The sequence below is a fragment of the Protopterus annectens genome, chromosome 1.part1, assembly GCF_019279795.1.
Source record: "Protopterus annectens isolate FY-2018-M chromosome 1.part1, PAN1.0, whole genome shotgun sequence".
In the NCBI taxonomy this organism is placed as follows: Eukaryota; Metazoa; Chordata; order Ceratodontiformes; family Protopteridae; genus Protopterus; species Protopterus annectens.
The window spans coordinates 542,743,413-542,764,192 of record NC_056726.1 but is presented as its reverse complement, the minus strand read 5'-3'; the positions used below and the strand labels follow the sequence as shown (position 1 = coordinate 542,764,192).

The 20,780-nt window shown below is 45.9% G+C and overlaps 1 protein-coding gene across 1 annotated transcript in view; it reads left to right on the top strand.

Annotated features, from left to right (window-relative positions):
- The window catches only part of FTSJ3 (FtsJ RNA 2'-O-methyltransferase 3), a 1,310,428-nt gene that overhangs the window by 285,717 nt on the left and 1,003,931 nt on the right, over window positions 1-20,780 (top strand). The window lies entirely within an intron of this gene.

Genomic DNA, 20,780 nt, shown 5'->3' with positions numbered 1-20,780 from the left:
ATAATTTTATCACAAACATGTTGAGCACCTTTCTCCTGTTCACTGTGTCTGCTTGCTCTCTCATTTGCACTGTTTTAACTATGCACATCTTTGTGCATAATGCTCCCACCATTTAAGTGAAGTTTCATTGCTCCTTCTGTCAAGTGTTTAGATTTTCTTTCCTAGATTTTTTCATTGCATTTAGTTACAGCTGCTTTTCACTTCCTTTTGCTGCATTTTTAGCTGCTATCATCCGTACACTCACTAGTGCTTTACCAAGTCTTGTATTTAAGTTGGGTACTGACTTAAAAGTCATCTGTTATACAGAGCAACATATTCACCTAAAACATGTTCACTTACCTTTTGTAGGGCTTGTTTTTGTCTTCCAAGTCCAAACACTTAAAATTGTTCTATCTCTCCATTTAACCTCTACCTGAGGAAATATTTTCTGTAACCTACTATGAGTACAAAAATACCCGTGCAGGCACTTCTTAGGAACATAGGAACTTACTAGGTTATTGGCCCTGAGGCCGTTACAAGCCTAGCCAAGAATTTAGCCCATGTTTCAACAAGTCGGCACCTGATGCCCCCTGCCCAGGTTCTGTTCCCCATCCAGTTATCCAGTTTGCACTTAAGGGGGCACTCTGCTTGATGTGGAACAGGAGTCTATTCCACAGAAGGGGGGGGGTCTGTGGGACACATCTCTCCAGCCAACAGTCCTATTGATGTCACAGACTAGGACTAGGTCACACGTGTAGGTTACTCGAGTGGAGCTTGATTTGCAGATATGCAACAGTCCCATCAAGGGGGGTCTGAGATTGTTTTGTATGCCAGACAGGGGTCACCTCTGAGGAGTCCTGTAGGAGACTGTAGAGGAACAGAGCCTTTAGCCTATCTTTGTAGGGTAGAAGTTTAAGGCCCTGGATTCTCCTGGTGAGGAACCTCTGTGGTCTGTCCAGCTGCTGCATGTACTTTGTTGAGGTACATGCCGAAAGGAGCATTGTACTCAGTAATGGGTCTTGTAAGGGAAGAATACAGGGATGCTATAACCACCTTGTCCCTGGATGAGATACCCTTACTAATGAGGTGGGCTATGTAGAAAGCTTTTCATATAATGGAGGCAATATGGTAGTCAAAAGTCAGCTTGCTATCAACCTGAGTGCCCAAGTCCGTCACAACTGTGTGCTTAGGACCTTGTTGTGATCATTTATGGGGACATCAGTCTTCCCAAAGGGGATGATGCAATTTTTGGCATTCAGTTTGTGGCCATGTTTCTGGCACCAGTCATTTGTTTGTGAGCGACCCTCTTGGAGGATGTCCACATCACTAGGGGAATTGATGACTGTGCCCAGCTTGCAGTCATCTGCAAGCATGGTCAACCCCATAGCCCACTGGTTTTGGCCTGCTCCTCAGAAAAGTAATATCCCAAACAAAGGCCCCAAGACTGATCCCTGAGGTACACAGTTCATTACGGTTCACCTGTTTGAGGTGGCTACCCCTATTTTGACTAGGTGGGTTCTATCAGTGAGCCAGTTTGCTACCCATCTGGTAACATACGGATTGATGCCTAGTTGCGAGAGTTTACTATACCCGAGTGGTGAATAGTATCAAAGGATTTGGCCAGGTCAAGGTAGGAGGTGTGCAGTCTTCCCCTCATCCATGACTTTGGTGACAGTCTCAAAGAAGTTGACTAAATTTAACAGGCATGACCTTCTTTTGATGAAAACAAATTGTGTGGTATCGAGTGTTTGAAGGTTGCCCATGTCCTTGTTAGAGGTCCATGATCCACTCCATGGCCTTGCAGGTCAAGCTAGTTAAGCTGATGGGTCTATAATTTTCTGGATCGGTGGATGCTCCACCTTTGTGCAAAGGGATGAGTGGCTGTCCAGTTGGCTGGGACAAAGCCAGTACTCAGGCTTTGGTTGACTAAGGTGTCTAGTGGTGCTGCAAGTTCCTGCCCGAGTTCATTTAGGATGCAGTCTGGGATGATGTTCATCGTGCATACAGCTGCAGTCATAACAGATGGGTTATCCTGCCGTCAGGCGGGTCCTCGGTCGGCCGAATTCCAAAGTCTAGGTCCGGCGTCGATTGTCGTCACTTCTTCCCTGACGTCAGTGCGTCAGGGGTATAAAAGAGGCAACCGACGCCATTTTCCCCAGTCTTTCTTGCCGTGCGGTGCCCGAAGCAGAAGCAGTTCGCAAGTGCCGGTCGGCCAGCTCCTGAGATTTATGAAAGTATTTCAGCCGAAGTCGTCTTGAAAGCTGGTACCCGTGGGGAAACTTTTCTTGCCTCAGACCGATGTCAGACAAAGTTAATAATTGCATTTCATGTGGGAAGCAAATACCACATAAGGATTTCCACTCTTTCTGCATACCTTGCTTAGGCCCAGACCACGATGTCTCGGCCTGCCATTTTTGTGCTAGATTCAATAAGCGCACTATTAAGTGTCGGGCGGAGTTCGCCCTTCACTTTTTTGGCAAAAAATTTAATTGTATTATGTCGTCGGATACTCCGACTCCAGTTTTGAGCAAAAAATGCAAAGATAAGGACCGACATACGAAATCCGCACCACCTACTGAAACCACGCTAAGGCCGACTACCGGATGTTCTTCATTCCACATTGCTGCAGTCCTAACCATTGGGTAGTCCGCTGTCCAGTCGGCCCGAATACCAAAGTATATGGCTGACGTCAGTCAAGGCGCATTAGACTGATGTCAGGACGTCAGGGTACTAATGCGCATGACCGACGTCATATCCTCAGTCTTTTTTGCCGCATGGTCCGATGCAGAAGCAGTTTTGCGAGTGCAGGTTGGCGTTCTGAAATTTTCTGAAGTCGGAGTTTCAGACCGAATCAAAGTTGGCTAAGTACCCGCTAGAACATTTTGGTTTTTTCTTGCCTCAGTATTTAACCGGATGTCAGAAAAAGTGAATAACTGTATTTCTTGTGGGAAACCGATACCTCATAGGGATTACCATACTTTGTGTATACCTTGTTTAGGGCCTGAGCACGACGTTGTTGGATGCCGCTCTTGTGCTAGATTTAACAAACGCACTATTAAGCGGAGGTTAGACTGTGCCAGGTTAGTGTTTGGGAAGCGTTGTAATTATAAAATGCCGTCGGATGCTCCGACGCCCGCTTCGTCCAAAAAGCGCAAGGACAAAGCAGCAAAGCCTAGGGTTGAGGAACCGGCAGTCCCGGACATCGGTTCTTTAGAAGGCTCAGTGGAGCCAGAGGTTTTGCCAGGAGTTTCTTTGGAGTCTCAGGCTGAGACTTTACTGTTACAGGATGTACCCTCTCAGGAGGTAGGCCAGGCTGAGGGGGCTTCTCAGGTAGCTGTTCTTCCCTCTCTTCCTAAGGTAGTTAGAGCCTCTCCTTCTGTTTCCAAGACTTCTTTGAGAGGTAGGCCAAGTTTAGCTTCAGTGGGGGCTTCTCCTAGCACTTCAGGTTCTGTGCCTAAGAAACATATGCTTAAAATGGCAGAGGATTTGATTACTATGATTAGAGGTTCTATGCCCTCCTGATAAGAGGCCTAGGGTGGAGCCTGAGTTTGAGAGTTTTGAACAGTGTTCAGAGGCTTCTGAGTCTTCGCTGAAGACTTGCAGGAGTTTCCTCAGTATTCTGATTCTGATGTGGATGACTCCACTCCTTCAGCTTCTCCACCTGAGGATTTTTCATTTTCAGAGACTCTGCATTCCATGAGGGAGCATTTTAAATGGGAAGGCCAAGATTACTCTGATTCCAGGAAGAGGCTTAGGGAATTCTTGTTTTTACCCCAGCATAGGCCCTTAGCTATACCTCCTGTGTTGAATGTGGTGGAAGATGTTTTTGCAGAGGCTTCCCTGAACCCTGATTCTTTGCCTCCTGCCCCTGTTAAACCTGATAGGTACTATAGGGTGCCTGAAGCTCATAAGTATCTTTTTAAGAGTCCTAGGGCAGACCCAGAAACTGTTTCTCAGGGGCCTAAAGGTGTTAAGGCCTCTGTTAAAAATCCTGTTCCCTCGGATAAAGAGGCAAGGGCTTTGGATAGATGGGGTAAGAAAGTGTATACTACTTCCACTTTAGCCATGAGGGCATTGAATTGTCAGTTTCACATGCTAAAATACCAGAATTATCTCCTTTCACAATTGAAATCTAAGGTGGATGCTCTGGCGGAAGGTATTGAGTGTAAAGAGTTGCTGGATTTAGTTCATGTGTCTGAACAAGTGGGTAAGCATTCTTTGCAATGTGGTTTTGATGCTGTGCAGGCCTCCTCGAGGGTGGCTGCCACTGGTTCTGTTCTTCGCAGGCACGCTTGGTTGAGGGATCAGAATTTAGCTGAGCATGTTAAGACAAGGATTTTGGATGCTCCTTTACAGTCTGATGTGTTGTTTGGCTCGCCTGTGGAAGCAGTTTTAAAGAAAATGGAGGACAAGGCTAAATCTATGCAGACTGTTAAAGATTTTTTGCAGGTGCAGCCTCCAAAGTTTAGCAGACATTGGCCTACGAAGGGTTGGACATATCCTGCTTCTGATTCCCAGTCTAGGGGTAGGTCTAGACGGGGTAGGGGCAGAGCTCAAGGTTCTTTTAGGCCTAGAACAGGGAGTTCTCCTGCTCAGACTTCTGGTGAGGGCAGGGGTCAGTCCTTTCGTAAACAGACCCAATGACCTGCCTTTTCAGCTGCCAGCACATTCTCGTCTGGCAGCTCCTTTGGGAGGAAGGCTGTCTCTTTTCAAAGAAAATTGGGATTTAATTACTCAAGACAGTTGGGTGTTGGATATCATTCACCACGGTTACAGGTTTTATTTCCATACCTTGCCCCCTTTCAAAGGCATGCCAGACGTTCCTCCACCACAAAGGAAAGAGGCTCACAAGCAAATTTTTCTGTTACTCCAAATAGGGGCCATTCAGCCAGTCCCTGTACCAGAAAGGGGCCTAGGATTTTATTCTCGCCTGTTCCTAGTACCAAAGAAGGGGAACACGTGGAGACCAATTTTGGATTTATCTATCCTCAACACTTATCTGGACATTCCAAAGTTCAAAATGTTGACGTTACAACAGCTTTTACCTCTGCTGGGCAAGAATCACTGGATGGTAACTTTAGATCTCAAGGAAGCTTACCTTCATGTGCCTATAAGACTAAGTTGCAGAAAGTATCTGCGTTTTCGAGCTGGAAATTCTCATTATCAGTTCTCTGCATTGCCCTTTGGCTTATCTACTGCCCAGAGTATTCACAAAGGTTCTGGCTCCAGTGATAGCTTACTTCAGGCAAAATGGAATTCAAATCTACCCTTACTTGGACGACTGCCTGATTCTGGCTCAAGAAAAGGAAGACCTTCTACAGCATTTGGAATATGTCATAGCAGTGCTAAGATGCCTAGGGTATTCTGTGAACGAAATAAAGTCCAGTCTAGTACCCTCTCAAGACATGTGCTTTCTGGGTGTGACACTGAATACAGCAGCCCAGATGGCCTTTCTAACCCCGGACAAACAAAAGAATCTTTCCAGTTACTTCCATCAATTATCTCTTCAGTCCGGGCTGACTGCAAGGACAGTCCTTCAAGCCTTAGGGTTCATGGCATCTTGTATTCTGGTGCTTCCCAATGCCAAACTGCATATGAGGAAGCTACAATGGTATCTAAAAAATGTATGGACACAGCACTGCCAGGATTTGGACACTGTCATTCAAATAATACCTTGCATTCAAAAAGAATTTTTGTGGTGGGCTCAGGAATGTCACCTAAACAAGGGACTCTCTGTGACCCGGCCAGAGGCGAGTCAGATTTTAACGACAGATGCCTCGGACATTGCTTGGGGAGCTCATCTAAATGGAAAGTGGATACAAGACAAGTGGCCTGCCAGACTACTGCATCTACATATCAACATGAAGGAGATGTTAGCAGTTCAGTTTGCATTAATGGCTTTCAAGGAGTTGCTTCTTCCAGGGCAGGTGTTGATTCTAACAGACAACACAACTGTCATGTGGTACATCAACAAACAAGGGGAACACATTCTTATCCTCTATGCAGGCAAGCAATGATTTTATGGGAGACTGCGCTCAGCTTGCAACTAACTCTTCAGGCAAGGTTTCTGCCGAGCACAGAACTCCTTAGCAGATGTGTTAAGCAGACAAATCATGGATCCCCACGAGTGGAAACTGGATCTTCATGTATTTCAGAAATTGACAGTGTCATGGGGAACTCCAGACATAGATCTGTTCGCTTCTCCACTAAACCACCAGCTGCCAAAGTTTTGCACAAAGGGGTTTCATCACACAGCTTGGAAAGTGGATGCTCTTTCTTTCAGTTGGAAAAATCTTCATGTGTATGCCTTTCCACCTCTGCCTCTTCTTCAAAAGGTACTCTAAAGGTCAGACAAGACAAGCCAAGGATGATTTTAATAGCTCCAGATTGGCCTCGGCAACACTGGTACCCACTACTAAGGAGTCTGGTAAGGAAGCCTCCATGGCCTTTACCTTTGATTCCACACCTGTTATCTCAGAAGGACGGTCACCTGCTCAATGTCAAACTTCACTCTCTTCATCTAACAGCCTGGCATATTCTGTTTTGAAACACAGCAGGTCTCAACTTCCTCAACAAGTTTTAAATGTGATTATGGAAGCCAGGAGACCTAGTACAAGGAAAGTGTACGCAGAAAAATGGAAGAGATTTTTATTTTGGAGTGCAGCAAAGAATTTGGAGATTTCTGAGCCTAATTTGAGTGTGGCTCTTCAATATCTTACTGAGTTATTGGACAAAGGTTTGTCCTTCTCTTCCATTAAGATTCATGCTGCAGCAATTTCAGCTCACTATGATTGTGACCCACCATTGTTTTCGCATCCTTTGTTCAAGCAGTTTCTTAGAGGGGCAAAGAATATAAGACCCCCACGTAGAGCTCCTACTCCTGCTTGGGATCTCAATTTTGTGTTGGAAAAACTTACTCTACAACCTTTTGAGCCTGCGGCTACTGCGGAATTGAAATACTTGTCATGGAAGACTGCTTTTTTGTTGGCTCTTACTTCTGCAAGAAGGGTTTCTGAGTTGCAGGTCCTTATGGCAGTAGAGCCCTTTTTGATTTTCCATAAGGATAGGGTATCATTACGTACTAATCCTTCCTTTATGCCTAAGGTGGTTTCTAGTGTGGCTTTAAACCAAACTATTCATTTGCCTACTTTCTATGCAGATCCCCAAAATAAGGGAGAAAAGATTTTGCACACTTTGGATGTACATAGGCAGTTACGTTATTATCTAAGCAGGACTAAGGATTTCAGGCAGTCTCAGCAGTTGTTTGTTTCTTTTGCTTTAAGTTCTCAGGGCAAGCCTGTGTCTAAGCAAACTATTTCTAAGTGGATTGGGTTTTGCATTTCTTTTTGTTATTCCCATCATGGCAAGGAGATTCCAGCTGGGATTAGGCCTCATTCCACTAGGGCTACTGCCACTTCTACAGCATTTCTAAGGGGGGTGGCAACTAAGGATATTTTGGAGGCAGCTACTTGGAGTTCAGTGCATACTTTCTCTAAGCATTACCACCTTCCTCTCTACTCTAAATCTAGGGCTGGTTTTGCCACAGCTATTTTGCAAGGCATGTTGACAGCTCCTGCTTCCTTATGATTTGCCAGCCTCCCTTACCTCTGCTTTGGGATTCTACCCAATGGTTAGGACTGCAGCAATGTGGAATGAAGAACATAGTACAGTTTTGTACCTACCATAAATGTAGATGTTCGAGGATCCACATTGCTGCAGTCCAATTTACCCTCCCTCCTTCCCCTCTGTGTTTAGGGGTGGTGGTGTGGATTAGGCTATATTCTTGTAAAATTGTATATATTGTATATATGTTTGGTGCAGGGGTTTTTGGTATTTTTGGTTTGGGCCTTGTCTTTTTAGGGTCTTCTGACATCTGGGGCAAGAAAAGACTGAGGATATGACGTCGGTCATGCGCATTAGTACCCTGACGTCCTGACATCAGTCTAATGCGCCTTGACCGACGTCAGCCATATACTTTGGTATTCGGGCCGACTGGACAGCGGACTACCCAATGGTTAGGACTGCAGCAATGTGGATCCTCTAACATCTACATTTATGGTAGGTACAAAACTGTACTTTCTCCAGTACTCAGCGAGGCGCCTACGCAGCCCCTGAGTACCGATGACAATGCATTACCGGTGTCTTCAGTACCCGAGGTCGCAGGCTCCTCTGCCCCCATTCCTACTACAGATCCCGACGCCACTCCTGCGGGGAAACTCAGAATTTAGACAGGCCTGCCATTTCTCAAGGGGTCTTCAGGCCTTCCTCCTTCTCTATTAAAGCCTTCACTAACAGACCCCCTCTCAAGGCACCATGCCTAAAAAACAGATGCTTAAAATGGCTGAGGATTTGATTACTCTTATCAGGGGTTCTCATCCCCCCTCTGACAAAAGGCCCAGATTAGAGGAAGACTACCCTTCCTCAGATCAAGCTTCTATTACCTCAGAACTATCTGAGGACCAGGATTATGTCTATTCTCCATTCGAAGACTCTGATGCAGAGGAGTCTATTCCCTCTGTCTCCCCCCCTGAGGACTTCTCTTTTGGGGAAACCCTGCATACATTGAGGGAACACTTTCACTGGGAAGGCCAAGATTATTCGGATTCCAAGAAAAGGCTCAGGGAATTTCTTCTGCTCCCCCAGCATAGGCCTCTGGCTATCCCTTCTGTTTTAGATATATTGGATGATGTCTACACAGAAGCCAGCCTTAATCCTGATTCTTTGCCTCCAGCTCCTGTTAAACCAGACAGGTATTACCGGGTTCCTGATTCACACCAGTTCCTATATAAAAGCCATACTGCTGACCCAGAAACAATTTCACAGGGTCCCAAGGGAATTGAGGCCTCTACTGCTAAAAATCCATTACCTTCAGAAAGAGATTCCAGAGCTTTAGAAAGGGGGGGGGGGAAAGGTGTACACCTCGGCCACTTTAACCATGAGGGCATTAAAACTGTCAGTTCCATATGTTGAAGTATCAACAGTTTTTGATATCTCACCTGAAAAGCAAGATGACACAACCAGAACAACCAGATTTAAAAGAGTTGCAGGATTTGTTGCATGGTGCAGAGCAAGTGGGTAAACATACCTTGCAGTGTGGTTTTGATGCTTTAGAAGCCTCATGTAGAGCTGCTGTTACGAGGTCTGTTATACGTAGGCATGCTTGGCTCAAAGAGCAAACCTTACCAGATCATGTCAAAGCTAAATTATTAGATGCACCTCTTCAAAAAGATGTACTGTTTGGTGTTAAAGCTGAGGAGGTGCTAAAGAAAATGGAGGAAAAAGCTAAATCAATGCAAACAGTGAAAGATTTCCTGCAGGTACAGCCTCCACGTTTCAGCAGAAACTGGCCTTCAAAAAATTGGTCCTTTCCAGCCACAGATAGAACTCAAAGGGGCAGATACAGGCGCCCAAGGGGCAGAGGGCAACCTCAAGGATCCTTTAGAGCCAGACAGTGGCAAGCACCAACCCCAAGAGGTGGAGAAGATAGATCACAGTCTTTTAGAAAACAGACACAATGACTTCCCCCTACACCTGCCAAGCAAAGCTTTAATGGCAGCACCTTTGGGCGGAAAATTGACATTATTCTCAAAAAACTGGCATATTGTTACAAAAGACAAATGGATTCTGGACATTATAGACAGAGGCTACAGGTTCCACCCTTCCAAAAATGAGAGGCATGCCAAACCTGCCAAAAAATCAAAGGGCAGAGGCACAAAAACAAGTTTCAGCTCTCATAGACATGAAAGCAATTCAAGAGGTACCTGCAAAAGAACAAGGTCAAGGGTTTTATTCCAGACTATTCCTGGTACCGAGGAAAGACAAAGATTGGAGACCTATCTTAGACCTATCCATCCTAAACACATATCTACAGGTGCCAAAATTCAAGATGCTCACATTACAGCAGCTTCTTCACATGCTGGGCAAGGAGTCTTGGCAGGTAACATTGGACCTCAAGGAGGCATACCTGCATGTCCCTATCAGACAAGATTGCAGAAGATACCTCTGATTTCTTGCAGGTTCAACCCATTACCAATTCTCTGCATTGCCCTATGGCTTATCTACTGCGCCCAGAGTGTTTACGAAATGCCTGGCATCAGTAATCGCCTTCTGCAGACTACAAGGGATACAAATCTACCCATATCTGGACGACTGCCTGATCCAAGCGGACAGCAAGGACATACTACTGCAGCACCTGGCATTTGTAATAACTGTTGAACTTCCTGGGATGCACAGTCAACAAAAAGAAATCAAAACTAATACCCTCTTAACAAATAATTTTCCTGGGTGCCAGCTTGGATACAACCACCCAGATGGCCTACCTCACGTCAGAAAAGCAAGGGCAACTGTCTCAATACTTCAGAAAAATGGCAACTTACACCAGGCTAACTGCAAGGAAAATCCTGCAGGCTCTGGGATTCATGGCATCTTGCATCCTACTAATCCCATGTGCAAAGCTGCATATGAGGAAACTTCAATGGTACCTGAAAAACTTATGGTCTCAACACAGCCACAGCTTGGAAACAATTATCCCACTCATTCCATGCCTTCAAAAGGAATTTTTGTGGTGGACTCAAGCATGCGAAAGAAACACAGGTCTTCCTTTCTGTGTACCTCAAGCAACTCAAATCATCACAACAGATGCCTCAGACTACACCTGGGGAGAACACATGACAGATCAGTGCATTCAGGGAAAATGGACCCGAAAACGAGAAGCACCTCCACATCAACCAAAAGGAAATGCTAGCCGTGCAAAAGGCTATTATGACCTTCAAAGACCTACTGCATCCAGGCCAGCTATTGATAAGGACAGACAACACCACAGTGATGTGGTACATAAACAAACTGGGGAACTCATTCATACTCCCTGCGCAGACAAGCCATGACCCTATGGAACACAGCACTGGAATTGCAAATTCAACTGCAGGCACAATTCCTGCCAGGGAAGGAAAACACACTGGCAGACAACCTAAGCAGAAATATGACAGATCCACACGAATGGAAGTTGCATCCTCAACTTTTCACAAAGATAACTCAGGCATGGGGACAGCCAGACATAGATCTCTTTGCTAACCACAGAAATTGCCAGTTGAAAAAATTTTGTTCAAGGACCTATCATCCACAGGCCTGGAAAGTGGATGCACTTTCCTTCAATTGGGCAACATTGGCAGTCTATGCCTTCCCGCCTCTTCCTCTGCTGCTGCCCAAAGTTCTATTAAAAGCCAGAGCATAGAGGCCGAAAATGATTCTCATCGCTCCAGACTGGCCAAGACAACACTGGTATCGGCTCCTGAGGAGCCTGACACATTCCCCACCATGGATCCTACCTCTGGTCCCTCTTCTGTTGTCCCAGCACAACTACAAAACCCTTCACAGCCATCTCAAAACTCTAAATCTAGCTGCATGGAGAATTCCTTGATTTTCCAACAGTTTCTCCTCTCCAAGGAGGTACAGGATGTCATCTTGGAGGCCAGAAGACCTTCTACTAGAAAGGCTTACTCCGCCAAATGGAAACTATTTTTTGCCTGGAATCTAGAAAAGGGACAGAATCCTTGGGTAATAAATATACCGCAAATTTTACAGTACCTAGCTGAGATGTTAAACAATGGACTTTCCTTCTCCATCATGATCCACGCTTCAGCCATTTCTGCACAATACAACACAGATCCTCCATTATTCTCCCACCCTCTCTTAAGGCAGTTCCTCAGAGGGGCAAAGAATTTAAACCCCCCAAGGAAACCACCAGTCCCTGCTTGGGACCTCAACTACGTATTGGAAAAGCTGACCCTTCCTCCCTTCAAGCCAGCTTCTTCAACAGAGTTACAGTACTTGTTATGGAAAGCAGCCTTTCTTCTGGCTATCACCTCAGCACGCAGGGTTTCGGAGCTGCAGGCCCTCATGGCTGTGCAACCATTCATCATTTTCCATCAGGACAGTTTCCTTACGAACCAATCCTACCTTTATGCCAAAGGTAGTATCCAGTGTAGCTTTGGATCAGACTATCCACTTACCTACCTTTTATCCTAATCCACAAAACAAAGGGGAAAGACTACTACATTCCTTGGACATTCACAGACAACTACGTTACTACTTGGACAGGACAAAGCCATTCAGGAAGTCTGAGCAACTCTGTGTCCTATGCTGTAGGTGCTCAGGGAAAGGCTATTTCCAAACAGACCATTTCAAAATGGATAGCCCACTGCATACGCTTTTGTTACGCATTTCATGGAAAAACTGTGCCTGCATGCATCAGATCCCACTCCACCAGAGCCACAGCTACCTCTGCAGCCTTCCTCAGGGGGGTCCCTACCAAGGACATTTTGGAAGCAGCCACCTGGAGTTCTGTGCACACTTTCTCCAAGCACCATCACCTCCCACTATACTCAAAATCTAGAGCGGGCTTTGCCACAGCAGTCCTGCAGGGCATCCTAGCACCTCCTAGTTCCACTTAGTGCCTACCACCCTTACTTAGCTTTGGGATTCTACCCATCTGTTATGACTGCAGCTGTATGCACAATGAACATAGTACAGTTTTGTACCTACCATAAATGTAGATGTTAGAGTGCTCATACAGCTGCAGTCCAGGTTTCCCTCTCTCCAACCCCTCTTAGGACAGGCCTTATGACAAACACTTTTCATATAACCTTTTTGGGGTATTCTTTTATGGTGTATTTGCTTGCAACTACTGTTTTTGATTTATCAACATTGCATCTTTGCATAACATTGTTTGCCTTACTTCTGGGGGCACCTGACATCTGGGGCAAGAAAAACTGAAGAAAATGGCGTCGACTGCCTCTTTTATACCCCTGACGCACTGATGTCAGGGAAGAAGCGACGACAACCGACGCCGGACCTAGACTTTGGAATTCAGCCGACCGAGGACCCGCCTGACGGCAGGATAACCCATCTGTTATGACTGCAGCTGTATGAGCACTCTAACATCTACATTTATGGTAGGTACAAAACTGTACTTTATCTGGTGCCATGGAGGCTGTAGTTTTTGCCTTTGAGAGGCAGTGATGACTTGCTCCCCAGAGATAAGCGGAGAGGGGCAGGTGCTGGGGATGTGTTGATTTACTGATGGGACAGAGGGGTGAAGATGTCCTTCAAGAATGCAACTGCAGTCATAACATATGGGTTGTCCTGCCTCAGGCAGCCCTCGGTCGGCCGGATTCCAAAGTCTGGGTCCGACGTCGGCTGATGTCGCATTTCTCTCCGACGTCAGAGCGGCTGGAGTACATAAGCATCAGCTGACGCCATTTTCTTCAGTCTTTCTTGCCGCGCGGTGCCCAAAGCAGAAGCAGTTCGCAAGTGCCAGTCGGTCAGCTCCTGTATTTTTCGATTCCGAAGTCATCAAAAAAGCTAAGTACCCCATTGGGGACCTTTTCTTGCCTCAGCCATTGTCAGAAATTACTGAAAAAGTTAACAATTGTCTTTCTTGTGGTAAACAAATACCTCATAAGGATTTCCACTCTTACTGTCTTCCTTGCCTTGGCCCAGACCACGACGTCTCTGCCTGTGTCGCCTGTGCTCGCTTCAATAAGCGCACTCAGGCGCCGGGCGGAGTTCGCTGAAGATTTTTTCGGCGAAAAATTTGCTTATACAATGCCGTCGGAACTTCCGACATCGCAAACTCCCAAGAAACGAAAAGACCAGGACCGACATCTTCGGCCCGCGTCTACCACCGACTCCGTGCCAAAACCTACTGCCAGTGCTCCGGTTCCCCCTGAGACTGTTATTCCACCGCTCCGAACCGAAGACACTGCATTACCGACGACTCCGATACCGGATACCACTCCGACGCCAGTTATAGATTTTCCTCCGGATACTGAAACCGAGGAAATGCCCGAGACCATTGCTGTAGATAAGGTCATTCCTGCACATGGAGCTGCCAGGCCTCCTATGGCCATGTCTATTAAGGCCTACACTCGGGCTAAGGCAGCCAGCAAGACCAAGCACCTTACTGCTAAAGCCCTACCTCAGCCTACTCCAGAGACACAAATCTTGACTATGGCCGCAGACTTAATTTCTATGATTAGAGGTTCACAGGCCCATCCTGAGAGAGGATCCCAGCCTCCTTCTGATAAGAGGCTCCGGGTTGAACCCTCTGACCCTATCCCTTCAGATGAAGATTGAGGACTCTGTCCACTCTGATGACCAGGAAGAGCTCTTCCAGACCTATGAGGACTCTGATGCAGAGGATTCCATCCCCTCTGCCTCCCCTCCTGAGGATATTTCTTTTGGGGAAGTTCTGCATACCATGAGGGAACATTTCAAGTGGCAAGGCCAGGAATATTCTGATTCCAGAAAACGCCTTCGAACTTTCCTTAAAAAGCCCCAGCACAGGCCCTTAGCTATTCCTCCTGTGCTTGATGTTTTGGATGATTTATATTCTGACTCCAGTGTTACCCCTGATTCTCTTCCTCCTGCTCCAGCCAAGCCAGACAGGTATTACAGGGTCCCAGAAACACATTCCCATTTATTCAGGGCCCATACTGTTGATTTGGAAACTATTTCTCAGGGGCCTAAAGGTGTTTCAGCTTCCACCTCTAAAAATCCCTTGCCTTCCAACAGGGAAGCTAGGTCATTAGAGAGATGGGGGAAAAAGGTCTAAACCTCCACTACTTTGAGAGCTTTGAATTGCCTTTTTCATATGTTACAATATCAGGATTTCCTGTTAGAAGATTTACAGAAAACATTGGCCTCTCCTGATCCTTTAGACAGGAAGTCTTTGCAGGAAGCTGTACATAACTCTCAGCAAGTCAGCAATCACTTCCTGCAGTGTGGGTATGATGCACTGGAAGCTTCATGTAGGGCAGCTATGACAGGGGCAGTCATTCGTAGACATGCATGGTTAAAAGAACAACCTCTACCAGATCATGTTAAGGCAAAACTTCTGGATGCACCCTTGGAAAAGAACAAGCTTTTTGGTGCTAATGCTAAAGATGTGTTAAAGTCCATCGAGGAAAAAGCAAAATCAGTTCAGACGGTTAAAGATTTCCTCCAGGTTCAGCCCCCCAGATTCAGTAGGAATTGGCCTTCAAAAAACTCTTCCTTTCCTAATCCTGAAAAATTTCAAAGGGGTAAAAACAGACGTGGCCGAGGAAGAGGACAATACAGAGGTCCTTACAGGGGACAACAATGGCAGCCAGCAAACCAAAGAAGTGACACAGGGGTTTCCCCTGCCCCACAGCCACAATCTCAATGACTTTCCTCTACTTCCGCCTACCGAGGAACAAATAGAAGCTCCCTTGGGCGGAAAATTATCTCCGTTTTCAGACAATTGGCACAGATTGACAAAGGACAAATGGATTTTGGACATTATAGACCAAGGTTACAGGTTCCATTTTCATACCTTACCAAGAAAACAAGGCATGCCAAGCCTACCACAAAACCAGAGGGCAGAGGCTATCAAGCAAATTTCTCTGCTGGCTCGGATAAAAGCAATAGAAAGAGTTCCGCAAGAACAAGGCCAGGGGTTTTACTCAAGACTGTTCCTTGTTCCAAGAAAAGAAACTCAATGGAGACCAATACTGGATTTGTCCGCATTAAACACCTTTCTCATAGTACCAAAGTTCAAAATGCTGACTCTACAGCAACTCCTTCCCATGCTGGGCAAGGGGTCTTGGTTGATTACTCTGGACCTCAAGGAGGCATACCTGCATGTCCCTATCAGACACAGTTGCAGAAGATACCTCAGATTTCTTGCAGGGCCAGAGCATTATCAATTCTCAGCATTGCCATTTGGATTATCTACTGCGCCCAGAGTATTCACAAAATGCCTGGTTTCAGTAATTGCTCATTGCAGGCTCCAGGGGATCCAAATTTACCCGTACCTGGACGACTGCCTCATACAAGTGGACGACAAATTGATGTTGACAAAAAACTTGAACTATGTCATACGATTACTTCAGGCTCTGGGATACACAGTCAACTTCCAAAAGTCAAGACTTCAACCATCCCAGCAAATAACCTTCTTAGGAGCCAGACTAGACACAGCCTCTCAAATGGCTTACCTGACAGAAGACAAACAAGAGAAGTTAACTCATTATTTCAAAGGTTTGGCAAAACTCACCCAGATGACTGCAAGGAGATTCCTACAGGCCCTGGGTTACATGGCATCCTGCATTCTCCTGGTCCCATTAGCAAGACTACACATGAGAAAGCTTCAATGGTACCTAAAAAGCCTATGGTCTCAGCACAGCAACAACTTAGAGACAACCATACCGCTCATTCCATGCCTACAAAAGGAATTCCTATGGTGGGCCTCGGTATGCCAGGCAAACACAGGTATGTCATTCAAAAAACCACAGATAACACAGACCATGACCACAGACGCCTCAGACCTTGGATGGGGGGCGCACATGGAAGGCAGATGTATACAAGGACAATGGTCTCCAAAAGAAACACATCTGCATATAAACCAAAAGAAAATGCTGGCAGTAATGCATGCCATCGAGGCCTTTCGACAACAACTTCAGCAAGGCCATTTACTGATACGGACAGACAACACCACTGTGATGTGGTATATAAACAAGCAAGGGGGCACCCATTCTTACCCTTTTTGCAGACTGACAATGAATCTTTGGGAAAAATCACTGAGCCTAAACATACAGTTACAATCCCAGTTTGTTCCAGGCAAAGACAATGTGCTGGCGGACAGCCTAAGCAGGAATTTCACAGATCTACACGAGTGGAGGTTACATCCGAAGATCTTCACACAACTCACTTCGACATGGGGCAGGCCAGAAGTAGACCTATTTGCCTCTCACCTCAACCATCATCTACAAAAATTCTGCTCAAGGACATACCATCCACAAGCTTGGAAAATAGATGCTCTTTCATTCAACTGGAACTTCCTAAAAATCTATGCATTCCCACCTCTGCCACTGATGACCTCAGTATTACTAAAGATCAAAGCACAGAGACCCAAGGGGATCCTAATAGCTCCAGACTGGCCAAGACAACACTGGTATCCACTACTACGGAGCATATGTCACACCAAGAAGTGGGCCCTTCCACAATGGCCTCTACTTTTGACTCAACACAACTTCAAAACAGTGCATCCAAACCTCCAGACACTGCAGCTAACAGCCTGGGAGATCCCATAAATAACCTCAACCTATCTCTCTCCAAGGAAGTTCAGCGGATATTAACAGAGGCTCGAAGACCATCCACCAGAAAGGTTTACTTAGCAAAATGGAAGAGATTCAGCATTTGGAATACCAGCAAGGGACATGATGCATCATTATTGAACATCCCACTCATCCTGGAATATTTGGCAGATATGCTACAGAATGGACTCTCATATTCTTCCATAAAGATACATGCTTCAGCTATTTCAGCTAGATATAACACTGATCCGCCTGTCTTTTCACATCCTTTGCTAAGGCAATTCCTCAGGGGAATCAAGAACATTAAGCCACCAAGAAAGGCTCCAGTGCCAGCCTGGGACCTCAACTTTGTCCTAGAAAAACTGACTCTACCTCCATTTGAGCCAGCAGCTTCAGTCGATTTACAATTTCTCTCATGGAAGACAGCTTTCCTGTTGGCAATCACCTCAGCCAGAAGGGTTTCGGAACTACAGGCCCTAATGGCAATACCACCATTCATAATCTTTCACAGAGACAGGGTCTCATTAAGGACCAACCCTACTTTTATGCCAAAGGTGGTAGCTAGGGTTTCTTTAAATCAAGCTATTATCTGCCTGCTTTCTTCCCCAATCCTGAGAACAAAGGGGAAAGACTGTTACATACCTTGGACATTCACAGACAACTTCGATACTACCTGGACAGAACCAAGACCAGTAGGAAGTCTGAACAACTTTTTGTAGCTTACGCCCCTGCAGTCCAAGGAAAAGCAATTTCAAAACAGACTATTTCAAAATGGATTGGACGTTGCATCAGATTCTGTTATTCCTTTCATGGGAAGACTGTTCCAGCCAATGTCAGACCACATTCCACCAGAGCTACAGCCACCTCTACAGCATTCCTAAGAGGGGTGCCTACAAAGGACATTCTAGAAGCTGCTACATGGAGCTCCGTGCATACATTCTCCAAACACTACAATCTCCCTCTATTCTCCAGATCCAGAGCAGGCTTTGCTTCGGCAGTCCTGCAGGGTTTGATTGCCACACCATCTTTTCCCTAGAGCATTCCTCCTCCCCCAGCTAAGCTATGGTATTCTACCCATATGTTATGACTGCAGTTGCATTCTTGAAGGACATAGTACAGTTTTGTACCTACCATAAATGTAGATGTCAGATAGATATGCAACTGCAGTCGGATTTTCCCTCCCTCTATACCCCTCTATGCTTAGGGTCCACTCCTATCCCTGTTTCTCTTAGCTGGGGATATCTGTTATGGTGTATCTGTTTATTGCTTACCTATTTGTCTGGAATCCTGTTTTTGTCTTCCAATTTGATTACAGCCTTCCTTGGAGGGCACCTGGCATCTGGGGCAAGAAACACTGAAGAAAATGGCGTCGGCTGATGCTTATGTACTCCAGCCGCTCTGACGGAGAGAAATGCGACATCAGCCGACGTCGGACCCAGACTTTGGAATCCGGCCGACCGAGGGCTGCCTGAGGCAGGACAACCCATATGTTATGACTGCAGTTGCATATCTATCGGACATCTACATTTATGGTAGGTACAAAACTGTACTTTTTCACTGAACCTGTCTGCCAGCAGGTTGGCTATATCTACAGTGTTTGTGTATATGGTGTCCTCGACCACCAGTTCTGAGCAGATCTGGGTGCTTCCCTTGAGACTACAGATATATGCGAAGAAAGCCTTGTGATTGTCTTTAGTAGATGTGGCCAGCTTGGAATCAGTTTGCTTTGGGAGATTTCACTAGTGGTTGTTTGCTTGTTTTGGCTAAGGACAGATTGCTGCCAATTAGGCACCTGTGCCTTCTTGGCTATGGACAGAAATGTTTTCCTTTTGACTGCGGTGGTGGTGCTGCGGTAGCGATGTTGCCTCACAATAAGACGTTGTCCTGTTCGATTCTCAGCTAGAGCATCTTCTGTGTGGAGGACTCACTTGAATGGGTGTACCTTCGTTGAAGGTTGTGCGTCAGGGCCGGCAACTCTGCACGTATAAATCTACTGCCAATCATTAGTGGACTGGAGTTCCACTGTGGCGACCCCTAACCGGGAAAAGCTGAAAGACAGAACATTATAGAGTTTATTTATTGTAGATGTCCACCTACAGGTTTATTCTTCCTTGAGGAGGATGATTTATCCTGTCGGGTATTCCTGATTCCATGCAGTTATATAAATGCTCATGTAGTACTTTTGTGCAAGTTTGGACATTTGTGCCAGTTCCTACAGAGAGGGAAGAGGATGTGTGAAGCTGTTTATACCTTCCCTCAGGAGGTTATAATCCGCTTTGGAGAAGTTTTTTTGGTTGACCCTGTCTTTGGGATGAGGGGTCGGTGGAGATGATGACTTAGAAAGTGACCGCTTTGTGGTCTGATCTTACCATGGAGGATGACACTGTAGGGCTGCTGCAGTGGTTACTCATGTTGGTCAATACCAAGTTAAAGATATTTTCACCTCTTGGGGGGGGGGGGGCTGTCATCCAGCTGGTCCACGGCATTTGCATTGACTAAATCAAGCAATCTCTGGGCATTTGTGTTTTGGCATGAGTAGTTCTTCCAGTCTATGGTTTGATAGTCACCCAGGATCAGGGCAAAGGCTTGAATCCTGATGTATTCGAAGAGGTCCGGATAGATGGCGTGGGCATCTTGAGTCAAAGTTGGGGGCCTGTAGCTAGCTATGATTTGAATAGGGGTCCTGTCAATGGTTAACTGCACCTGGAATGTCTCCTCTGTGTCATACTGTCTGACCAGCCTGGAGGTGTGTGTCTTTTATATATTTTGGTACTCCACCTCCTTTTGAGTTGCTGCCCACGGTTTGGGGTCTGAATGTTTGATAAGATGAGTAACCTGGTATGGCTGGAGTGCTGTTTGCAGCTTTGAAACAGGTTTCTGTGACTGCACAAATGTCAGCATCTTCCAGGGTTCTGAATTCTTGCAATGAGTGAAGTTTCATGTTTAGACTCCTAGCATTTAGCAGCATGACTTTTAATGTGTTTTGATGAAATTTTCATGTTGGTAGTTTTGACCTCATGGCATTGCCCAAAAAAGGCACTATGGGGGAGGCAAGAGCCTTTGCCAGGAGCTTGAAGCCCAAGGGAGGTAGATGTAGGCCATCTCTGGCAAAGCATCGTGGTTTGTCAAGCATGTCTTTCCAGGCTGTCAAGTACTGGGTCCCCTTGGAATTACACCAGAAACTAAGCAAATTGTTAATCATTTTCTGTTTGTACTGAGGCATCATTTTGGGTGACATTAGAATGCTGCTTAAGGCTTGGAACATACCTACCCGGGACACCTGTTCAGTGAGCTCTATCATGTCTCACTTCATATAGTCCAGGAAGGCACGTTTCAAGTAATTCACGCCAATGTGTACTACGACAGAGTTATAACAGTACCTAATGAGAGACTTGAGTGCATGGGTGATATGGCAGATTCTGGCTCCTGAAAAAAAAATAACCGTGACTTTCTCCTTTTCCAGCCTGGTGATGGACACATCAGCATGTCTCACAGTAGTGTCTCCTATGACTAATATGTTGGGTTTATGTTTAGGCCTTAGTGACTGAGACAGGTGTGTGAACTGTGTGGTGTGGTTTAGTGGAGTTTGCTTGTGTTTTTACCTCAGAAGTCTCTCTTGTTTGGGTGCGCTTTTGTTGAGGACCTCCACATATGTGGATGTGTGTTGTGTATGTATGGATGGTGGTTGAG